Source organism: Phyllobates terribilis, unplaced genomic scaffold (assembly GCF_046119375.1).
Source record: "Phyllobates terribilis strain yellow unplaced genomic scaffold, ASM4611937v1 Scaffold_766__1_contigs__length_700159, whole genome shotgun sequence".
NCBI classification, from domain to species: Eukaryota; Metazoa; Chordata; class Amphibia; order Anura; family Dendrobatidae; genus Phyllobates; species Phyllobates terribilis.
In genome coordinates this window covers 302,501-313,769 of record NW_027363526.1, presented here as the reverse complement: position 1 = coordinate 313,769, position 11,269 = coordinate 302,501, and the positions used below count along the sequence as shown (strand labels likewise).

The following is an 11,269-nucleotide window of genomic DNA, read 5'->3' as shown; positions in this document are numbered from 1 at the left end:
CTTGCATTAGACCGCATGGAATCCGCATCACTGTATATGTTGATGCGCTTTTCATGCGGTCTAATGTGCGGATGGTATCCGGGTGTGGAGGAGAGGACTCTCATCCAGACCCAGGTACCATTAAAAAAAAAAAGAATAAAATAAAAAATATATATATTCTCACCTTCTGACGGCCCGCGCTGCGTCCTGCCGGCTTCCCGCGCACTTCGCGGTTGAATGAAGGACCTTCGCTGACGTCAGAGTCATGTGACGGGTCACGTGACGCTGACGTCGGAAGGTCCTAAAGTCTTCACTGCCGGCATCCGGAACCGATGAAGCAGGACACCGGGGGCCATCAGAGTGTAAAGTATATATTTGTTTTTTATTTTTTGACATTCACACACTATATAAATCCATGCCGGTTGCATGGATTTATATAGTGTGAAGTTGACAAGCACTTTCCAAGTGATGCTAAAATCGCTTGGGAAGCACTTGTCAACCCGCATGCGGAAATGAAAGTGAAGACCGCTTCATTTCCGCATGTCCCTGGCAGGAAACCACATGTACAATCCGCATGCTTTTTTTCCTGCCAGAAAGATGCAGAAACGCTCAGGAAAAAATCCTGAGCATTTCTGCATAGTGTGCACATAGCCTTAATATCGGACCTCAGTAGAGGTGTAGGAGAGTGCCCCCATTAATTACTGATATTTTGGAGGAAAATCACGTCATTATACAGTGATGAATAAAACGCTAAAAAAATGCACCAAAATTTGCAGCAGCGTTTTTGATGGTGAAATAGAATGGGGTTCTTTTTTAACAGAACTTTATGTACATGCATAAATAGAGACAGGACAGTGAAAAAAATCGCTGAAAAAACTCACAAAAAATGCATCAAAAAACGCAGCAAAACGTTTTTGACGCAGCTGATTTCCTGCCAGAGATTGTGTTTTGATGCAGTTTTCTGAAGCTGAAAAACACAACATGTGTGAACACAGCCAAAGTAAAACTTAACCGGTTCCCGACCGCCCACTGTAGATAAACGTCCGCGCTGCCTGGACTCTGTGCAGCGCCGACGTTTAAAAACGGTGGGTGGTCGCGCAGCGCTCAGGACCCCCAGGGTCCTGCAAGCACTGCGATTCCGGTGCAGAGCGTTAGCTCTGACAGGGAACATCATCAGGCCCTGATTAGATCAGGTCCCGGTGATGTTAACCCTTTGCTGTCTTCTATATGCTGCGATCTATAGTGATCGCGGCAAATAGGAGACAGCAGGAGGAGAGGGGGTCGTCTTACCTCCGAAGACCTCCGTTTCCTTTCAGGGCCTGGGGTTGCTATGGCAGCTGGAGGTCACATGACCGCCTCCAGCTCTGCCATATATGGTGTCCTGTCTGGCTCAGCCTGCAAGCTGAGCCAGAGAGGAGACTGACTGAAACAGTCAGTGAAGATCTCATGTAATGTAATACATGTCTATTACATTACATGAGATCAGTGATCAGAAAAATAAAAATTAATGTCCCATACAGGGACTAAGTAAAAATGTAAAAAAAAAGTAAAAAAAAAGTTTTAAAACTATTAAAAAAAAATCACAAAATAAATAAAAATAAATAAATAAAATATTAAACCAATAAATCCATATATTTTTACAAAACCAAAAAAAGTACACATATTTGGTATCGCCGCGTCCGAAACAACCCGAGCTATAAAACTGTCACACTAATTAACTCCTTCTGTGCATACCGTAATAAAAATAAATAAAAAAACGGAGCAAAAAAATATGCTTTTTCATCATATCGCCAAACAAAAAGTGGAAAAAAATGCGATCAAAAAGCAGAATAGAAATAAAAATGGTACCACTGAAAACGTCATAAAAAAAAGCCGCCATACAGCTCCATCAGACGAAAAATAAAAAAGTTATAGCGCTCAGAATAAAGCAATGCAAAAAAATTTTTTTTTTTCTATAAAATTGTTTTATTGTGTAAAAGTGCCAAAACATTAAAAAAAATACAGTAAGTGTAGTATCGCTGTAAACGTACTGACCCGAAGAATAACGCTGCCTGATCACTTTTACCACACGCAGAACGGCATAGAAAAAAACTCAAAAAACAATTCCTGAAGTGTTTGTTTTTGTTAATTTTACCTCCCAAAAAACAGAATAGAAAGCGATCAAAAAATGTCACGTACCCAAAAATGGTACCAATAAAAATGTCAACTCGTCCCGCAAAAAACAAGCCGTCACATGACTCTGTCGGCCGAAATCTGGAAAAATTATAGCTCTCAAAATATGGTGATGCAAAAACTAGATTTTGCAAAAAAAGCGTATTTTAGTGTGTGACAGCTGTCAGTCATAAAAACCCGATATAAATCTGGTATCTCTGTAATCGCACCGACCCGAAGAATAAAGTAATCTAATCAGTTATATCACACTAGGAACGGCGTAAAAAATAAATTAAACCAATTCTTCACCTGCTACTGATTTGTTTATTATGTCTCCCAAAGATCCCAGTAAGGCTCTGCTCATATTTATCCTGTGCTCTGCGCTGAGCACTTACACCAGAGTTTCCGTGTAAATCTCTGAAATACGTGATTCAGCCGGAACCCATGATGGAAGATTCCCTGTAATGAGGCAGATATAGGCACTGTGGACGCCGTCTAGCCTGGGATCCCACGGTGTCATTTGTTTTAGGCATGCATAAAAGTGCGGTTAGCCACAGTTTTGTGCACTTCTGAAAAAAAGGACACCGCTAAACAGAGGCCAGACGGAGTAGAGAGTAACTCTGCTGCCTCATTATAGTGAATGGATCCTGCAGGGGTTTCATCTGAATTACATCACTTGGAAATTTAGATGGAAACCCCGATGTAAGTGCTCAGCCTAGAGCGCCGGATAAATGTTACGTAAAATGTTCCCAATAAAAGCTTCAACTCAGTCCTCAAAAAAAGCTAGTCCCCACTCAGGTCCGTCATCTGTTAAAAATATAAGGGACTTCCAAGTTACTGGTAGCAGAAAGGCTCTGGAAAAGCAAAATGACCCTTGCCCCCCAAAAGAAATTCAGAAAATTTTGTGCTCCCAAATCCAAATGCCTATTCTACAATAATTTGTTCTCCAATTGTCAAATAGCACTCCGTACCCCCCAGATCTCACCGTATGGCTAAGTGGTACGATACAGCCACATATGGGGTATTGCCACTTTTAGAAGAAATTGTGTGACACATTTCGGCACCATTTTTACCCATTGCCCTGTGTGAAAATGTAAAATCTGAGGGTAAAACATTTTTTTGTGGTAAAAATATAATTATGCTTTTTTCACTGCCCAATGGTATAAATTTAAAAATTAAAAAATACTCACTACTTCCCTAGATGAATTCCTTGAGAGGTGTAGTTTACAAAATGGGGTCACTTGTGGGGGTTTCTGCTGTTTTGACATGTCAGCGACTCTTCAAATGTGACATGGTGTCTGCTGCCTATCCCAGCCAACATAGCGCTCCTTTCTCTTCCGAACCCTGCAGTACACCAAAGCAGTGGTTTTCCCCCACATATGGGGTATCGGCGTACTCAGGAGAAATTGTACAACAAATTTCATGGTGCAATTTATCCTGTTACCCTTATGATAATGCAAAATTAGGGAATGAAAAACATTTTTTATGGGAAAAATGTGAAAATTTTATTTTTACGGCTCAATATTATAAACTTCTGTGAAGCAGCTGGGGGTGCAAGGTGCTCACCACACATCTAGATAAGTTCCCTAAGGGGTCTAGTTTCCAAAATGGTGGCACTTGTGGGGGGTTTCCACTGTTTAGGCACATTAGGGGCTCCCCAAATGTGACATGGCGTCCGCTAATTATTCAAACAAATTTTACATTCAAAAAGTCAAATGGCGCTCCTTCCCTTTCAAACCCTGCCATGTGCCCAAACAGTAATTTGCCTCCACATATGGGGTATCGGCGTGTTCAGGAGAAATTGCACAACAAATTTCATGGTGCAACTTATCCTGTTACCCTTATGATAATACAAAATTAGGGAATGAAAAACATTTTTTGAGGGAAAAATGTGAAAATTTTATTTTTACGGCTCAATATTATAAACTTCTGTGAAGCAGCTGGGGGTGCAAGGTGCTCACCTCACATCTAGATAAGTTCCCTAAGGGGTCTAGTTTCCAAAATGGTGGCACTTGTGGGGGGTTTCCACTGTTTAGGCACATTAGGGGTTCCCCAAATGCGACATGGCGTCTGCTAATTATTCAAACAAATTTTACATTCAAAAAGTCAAATGGCGCTCCTTCCCTTTCAAACCCTACCATGCGCCCAAACAGTAATTTGCCTCCACATATGGGGTATCAGCGTGTTCAGGAGAAATTGCACAACAAATTTCATGGTGCAATTTATCCTATTACCCTTATGATAATGCAAAATTAAGGGATGAAAAACAGTTTTGTGGGAAAAATGTGAAAATTTTATTTTTACAGCTCAATATTATAAACTTCTGTGAAGCACCTTGGGGTTCAAGGTGCTCACCACACATCTAGATAAGTTCCCTAAGGGGTCTAGTTTCCAAAATGGTGTCACTTGTGGGGGTTTAGGTACATCAGGAGCTCTCCAAACGCAACATGGCGTCTGCTAATTATTCAGACAAATTTTACATTCAAAAAGTCTAATGGCGCTCCTTCCCTTCCGAACCCTGCAGTGCGCCCAAACAGTGATTTTCCCTCACATATGGGGTATCAGCACGCTCAAGAGAAATTGCACAAAAAAATTTGGGGTCCATTTTTTTCCTGTTACCCCTGTGAATATAAAAAAAATTGGGTCTAAAGTAACATTTTTGTGAAAAAAGTTAAATGTTAATTTTTTTCTTCCACATTCCAAAAATTCCTGTGAAGCATCTGAAGGGTTAATAAAGTTCTTGAATGTGGTTTTGAGCACCTTGAGGGGTGCAGTTTTTAGAATGTTGTTACTTTTGGGTATTTTCTGTCATAAAGACCCCTCAAAGTGACTTCAAATATGATGTGGTCCCTAAAATAATGTTTTTGTAAATTTTGTTGGAAAAATGAGAAATCGCTGGTCAACTTTTAACCCTTATAGCTCCCTAACAAAAAAAAATTTTGGTTCCAAAATTGTGCTGATGTAAAGTAGACATGTGGGAAATGTTATTTATTAACTATTTTGTGTGACATATCTCTCTGATTTAAGGGCATGAAAATTCAAAGTTTGAAAATTTCAAAATTTTCGCCAAATTTCCGATTTTTTCACAAATAAACACAAGTTATATCGAAGAAATTTTACCACTATCATGAAGTACAATATGTCATGAAAAAAACAATCTCAGAGTCAGGGGAATACATTGAAGCGTTCCAGAGTAATTACTTCATAAACTGGCAGTGGTCAGAATTGAAAAAATTGGCCTGGTCACGAAGGCAAAAACAGGCTCTGGTGCGAAGTGGTTAATAGTGCTGCGGTGTACAGAAACAGTTCCAGAATTTTGGGCTGAGGCCCTCCAGTCTTCCTCTATAGAGAGGGGAAATATGTGTGAAGGTACCCCAGGAGGGCTCCAAATGTGTGGGTAAAATATATATCCCTCGGGGGGGGAAATTGAAAAAAAGTTTAAAAAAATTTTTTTTGTGGACTTAGAAAATTTTCACACATGTGTCAGACTTCCAGAGAGGGGAGCATGTCAGTGCGCGCATCCGATTTCAGTTCCAGAGCGATTCATCCGATGAGTCCTTCATACTTAGTCGTTTTTGCAAAATTTTTGACTTTTTTGAAAATTTCACTTTTCTGTGAAAATCTCCGCTAAATGAGGTTATACTATGTTAGAGGCCATCCCAGGAGGGCTCCAAATGTGTGGGTAAAATATATATCCCACAGGGGGAAAATTGAAAAAAAGTCGAAAAAAAATTTTTTTTTGAGGACTTAGAAAATTTGCACACGTGTCAGATTTCCAGAGAGGGGAGCATGTCAGTGCGCGCATCTGATTTCAGTTCCAGAGCGATTCATCCGATGAGTCCTTCATACTTAGTCGTTTTTGGCAAAATTTCTGACTTTTTGAAAATTTCACCTTTTTGTGAAAACTTCCACAAAATGAGGTTATACTATGTTAGAAGGCATCCCAGGAGAGCTCCAAATGTGTGGGTAAAATATGTATCCCACAGGGGGAAAATTGAAAAAAAAGTTGTAAAAAATTTTTTTTGTGGACTTAGAAAATTTTCACACATGTGTCAGACTTCCAGAGAGGGGAGCATGTCAGTGCGCGCATCCGATTTCAGTTCCAGAGCGATTCATCCGATGAGTCCTTCATACTTAGTCGTTTTTGTCAAAATTTTTGACTTTTTGAAAATTTCACTTTTTTGTGAAAACTTCCACAAAATGAGGTTATACTATGTTAGAAGGCATCCCAGGAGAGCTCCAAATGTGTGGGTAAAATATATATCCCACAGGGGGAAAATTGAAAAAAAGTTGAAAAAAATTTTTTTTGTGGACTTAGAAAATTTTCACACATGTGTCAGACTTCCAGAGAGGGGAGCATGTGAGTAAGCGCATCCGATTTCAGTTCCAGAGCGATTCATCCGATGAGTCCTTCATACTTAGTCGTTTTTGCAAAATTTTTGACTTTTTTGAAAATTTCACTTTTCTGTGAAAATCTCCGCTAAATGAGGTTATACTATGTTAGAGGCCATCCCAGGAGGGCTCCAAATGTGTGGGTAAAATATATATCCCACAGGGGGAAAATTGAAAAAAAGTCGAAAAAAAATTTTTTTTTGAGGACTTAGAAAATTTGCACACGTGTCAGATTTCCAGAGAGGGGAGCATGTCAGTGCGCGCATCTGATTTCAGTTCCAGAGCGATTCATCCGATGAGTCCTTCATACTTAGTCGTTTTTGGCAAAATTTCTGACTTTTTGAAAATTTCACCTTTTTGTGAAAACTTCCACAAAATGAGGTTATACTATGTTAGAAGGCATCCCAGGAGAGCTCCAAATGTGTGGGTAAAATATGTATCCCACAGGGGGAAAATTGAAAAAAAAGTTGTAAAAAATTTTTTTTGTGGACTTAGAAAATTTTCACACATGTGTCAGACTTCCAGAGAGGGGAGCATGTCAGTGCGCGCATCCGATTTCAGTTCCAGAGCGATTCATCCGATGAGTCCTTCATACTTAGTCGTTTTTGTCAAAATTTTTGACTTTTTGAAAATTTCACTTTTTTGTGAAAACTTCCACAAAATGAGGTTATACTATGTTAGAAGGCATCCCAGGAGAGCTCCAAATGTGTGGGTAAAATATATATCCCACAGGGGGAAAATTGAAAAAAAGTTGAAAAAAATTTTTTTTGTGGACTTAGAAAATTTTCACACATGTGTCAGACTTCCAGAGAGGGGAGCATGTGAGTAAGCGCATCCGATTTCAGTTCCAGAGCGATTCGCGCAATGAGTCCTTCATACTTAGTCGTTTTTGGCAAAATTTCTGACTTTTTGCAAATTTCACTTTTTTGTGAAAACTTCCACAAAATGAGGTTATACTATGTTAGAGGGCATCCCAGGAGGGCTCCAAATGTGTGGGTAAAATATATATCCCACGTGGGGAAAATTGAAAAAAAGTTGAAAAAATTTTTTTTTGTTGACTTAGAAAATTTTCACACATGTGTCAGACTTCCAGAGAGGCGAGCATGTAAGTAAGCGCATCCGATTTCAGTTCCAGAGCGATTCATCCGATGAGTCCTTCATACTTAGTAGTTTTTGCAAAATTTTGGACTTTTTTGAAAATTTCTCTTTTTTGTGAAAACTTCCACAAAATGAGGTTATACTATGTTAGAGGGCATCCCAGGAGAGCTCCAAATGTGTGGGTAAAATATATATCCCACAGGGGGAAAATTGAAAAAAAGTTGTAAAAAAAATTTTTTGTGGACTTAGAAAATTTTCACACATTTGTCAGACTTCCAGAGAGGGGAGCATGTCAGTGCGCATCCGATTTCAGTTCCAGAGCGATTCATCCGATGAGTCCTTCATACTTAGTCGTTTTTGTCAAAATTTTTGACTTTTTGAAAATTTCACTTTTTTGTGAAAAACTTCCACAAAATGAGGTTATACTATGTTAGAAGGCATCCCAGGAGAGCTCCAAATGTGTGGGTAAAATATATATCCCACAGGGGGAAAATTGAAAAAAAGTTGAAAAAAATTTTTTTTGTGGACTTAGAAAATTTTCACACATGTGTCAGACTTCCAGAGAGGGGAGCATGTGAGTAAGCGCATCCGATTTCAGTTCCAGAGCGATTCGCGCAATGAGTCCTTCATACTTAGTCGTTTTTGGCAAAATTTCTGACTTTTTGCAAATTTCACTTTTTTGTGAAAACTTCCACAAAATGAGGTTATACTATGTTAGAGGGCATCCCAGGAGGGCTCCAAATGTGTGGGTAAAATATATATCCCACGTGGGGAAAATTGAAAAAAAGTTGAAAAAATTTTTTTTTGTTGACTTAGAAAATTTTCACACATGTGTCAGACTTCCAGAGAGCTCCAAATGTGTGGGTAAAATATATATCCCACAGGGGGAAAATTGAAAAAAAGTTGTAAAAAAAATTTTTTGTGGACTTAGAAAATTTTCACACATTTGTCAGACTTCCAGAGAGGGGAGCATGTCAGTGCGCGCATCCGATTTCAGTTGCAGAGCGATTCATCCGATGAGTCCTTCATACTTAGTCGTTTTTGTCAAAATTTCTGACTTTTTGAAAATTTCACAATTTTGTGAAAACTTCCACAAAATGAGGTTATAATATGTTAGAGGGCATCCCAGGAGAGCTCCAAATGTGTGGGTAAAATATATATCCCACAGGGGGAAAATTGAAAAAAAGTTGAAAAAAATTTTTTTGTGGACTTAGAAAATTTTTCAACTTGTGTCAGACTTCCAGAGAGGGGAAAATGTGAGTGAGCGCATCCGATTTCAGTTCCAGAGCGATTCGCCCGATGAGTCCTTCATACTTAGTCGTTTTCAGAAGTCACAATTTTGACTTCCAGGACCCGCAAAACGTTAGTAAATTGAGCCCGCTCCCCAGTTCCAAGCGTTTTGAGGTGTCCCTGGTTGCAGTAATGCAGCCTGCCCACTAGATGTCGCAAAAGAGACAAAAAGTGAAAAAGAACCAGAATGAGGAAATTCCAGGGAGCCGAATCCGCCTGACAGTTCCAGGCGATCGGGTACTTTTTGGAATGCGTCCCTAAAGTGGGTATAGGGTGACACTCCATACAAAGACCCAGTTTTGCACACCACCGGCAGAATATATGAGAGAGAGGTACCTCTCAGCCCCGACACATTTTGACTCATTTAAGCAGGTTTTCACCTCCGTAGGCCCGGGTACGCGTTTTGGCTATGAGTCCCTGTTCGGCTGGAGGTCTGCACCTTGGCTGAACCCAGGCTTCCGCAGCTGCGTGGGGGGACTTTTGCCGGTCGCCTATCCCAAGTCAGAGAGGTGTTCCTGGGTTGAAGTGAGCCTGGCCAGACCCCCCCCACGGGCCCTGGTTCTCCACATGGGGGCGCCGTCAAGGCTAAAATCTGGATTTTTAGGCCCGGGAGAGGCTCCATGAGGGCGGATGCTTTTGTGGCTTTGACCCCAGTTCCACATCCAGTACCCCCTCTGCAAGGGCGCCTGTACCCGAGTCTCGCTTCCAGGACTCTTGGGCACGTATTTCCCGACGACAGGGGTTAGCAGCCTCCGTACTTGGGCAAGTCCCTCCACGCACCCCTGCTCTTCCTCCGATCGATCTGGCGCAGCGCTCCCGGGTGGGGAGGTGGCGCCGCTCGCTCGGCCCGGGCTTTGGAGCTCGCGCTGGCTTAAGGTGAGCGGTCCCCTTCCTCCTCTACCCCCGGGCTTTCGACACCTATCTTTGGGCGCGCACGCCGGCCTCGCCTCCCGTCCGCGGAGGTGGCCGAGCCGTGGGGAGATTGGCCCGACCCGAGCGAAGGCAGCGGTCCGACGACCCGCACGGGCGAACGGCGTGGCGCCCACCCACCCAGGCGTGGGGGCCGTCGTCCGAATCGCTTCCTGTGCGGGGAAGCACACCGATCTTCTCCGAGGGCGGCCCTTTTCTTCCAGATGCGTAACCGGCCAGCGGAGGCCCGCGCCGCCCCTCGCGTCCGACAGGGCGGCCTCCGCGGCGGTGGCGACAGCGGCGGCGGTGGGTGGCGTCTCCGCGCCACTGCCGAGCTTCGCGATTTCCAGTCTTTTCCCGGGCCCCTACGTCAGTGGGGAGGACGACAGATGTGTGGAGGCAGGCGAAGGGGGTTCTCACCGTGTGGTGTGCCCCAGCCCGACCGTCACCTTTCCCCTTCGACCCTCATCCTCCCTGGCGGCTCGGCAGGGAGAAGGAGAGAGAGAGCGAGCGCGGAAACCCCAGAGCCAAGGGGTTAGATGGAGAACGGGAGAAGGAACGAGGGCCAAGAGGTAGGGAGTACGGTGAAAGGCCGACCTGGGGTTCCCCATGCGCTCCCGCCCCCGGGCGGGGAGCAGCCCTGGGAGGAAAAGCCGCTCGGGCATCCCTTTGAGGTTACGGGCGCGAGCGGGAAGAGGGACTACTCTGGAAGGCGACGCCGACACGGCCTGGCCGACGACCACCCACGCGACCTCCGCGTCGTCGGGTTAGTGCCGGAGCCGCGGCGGACCCTGACGGCCAGCCCCCCTCTCCCAATCCTCGTGCCTGTCCGCCGGTGGGTCGAGGACCCCCCGCGGCGGAGGCAGGTCTAAGCCAGACGGTGGCGCCACATAGGCCCACCCCCGCACGCCATCTCCCCGAGCGACCCTGTGTGTTGCCTTGGGTGCGGTTGGTGAGACGGGGGCGGCCGTGGCGTCCTCCGGAGGCCAGTCACCTCGCCCTCCCCGTGCAAGGGGTGTTTTCCAGACGCCTGCCGCTTCGGGACCACGCACCGCACAGCGAGCCGCTCCTCCCGCACATGTCCCCGGTGCTGCGAGGGCTCCGTTCCCCGCCCCCCCCAGGGAAGCCCCATGCCATCCCGCATCCTCTCCGGACGCCGCACGCCCTGCCTATACCCGTTCCGTCCGGGCGCCCTGCCGCCGCGGGGCTCTTCCGCCGCCCCCCCTCTCTTCCCGCAGGCCTCTCCTCTCCCGAACCTCGACGCGGTCCAGTCGTGTTGGGGGGCTACCTGGTTGATCCTGCCAGTAGCATATGCTTGTCTCAAAGATTAAGCCATGCACGTGTAAGTACACACGGACGGTACAGTGAAACTGCGAATGGCTCATTAAATCAGTTATGGTTCCTTTGATCGCTCCAAACCGTTGACTCGGACAACTGTGATAATTCTAGA

The 11,269-nt window shown here is 44.4% G+C and overlaps 1 pseudogene; it reads left to right on the top strand.

Annotated features, from left to right (window-relative positions):
- The first annotated feature begins 11,104 nt into the window (after positions 1 to 11,104).
- LOC141239073 (18S ribosomal RNA) overlaps positions 11,105 to 11,269 on the top strand; it is a 1,868-nt pseudogene continuing 1,703 nt past the window's right edge.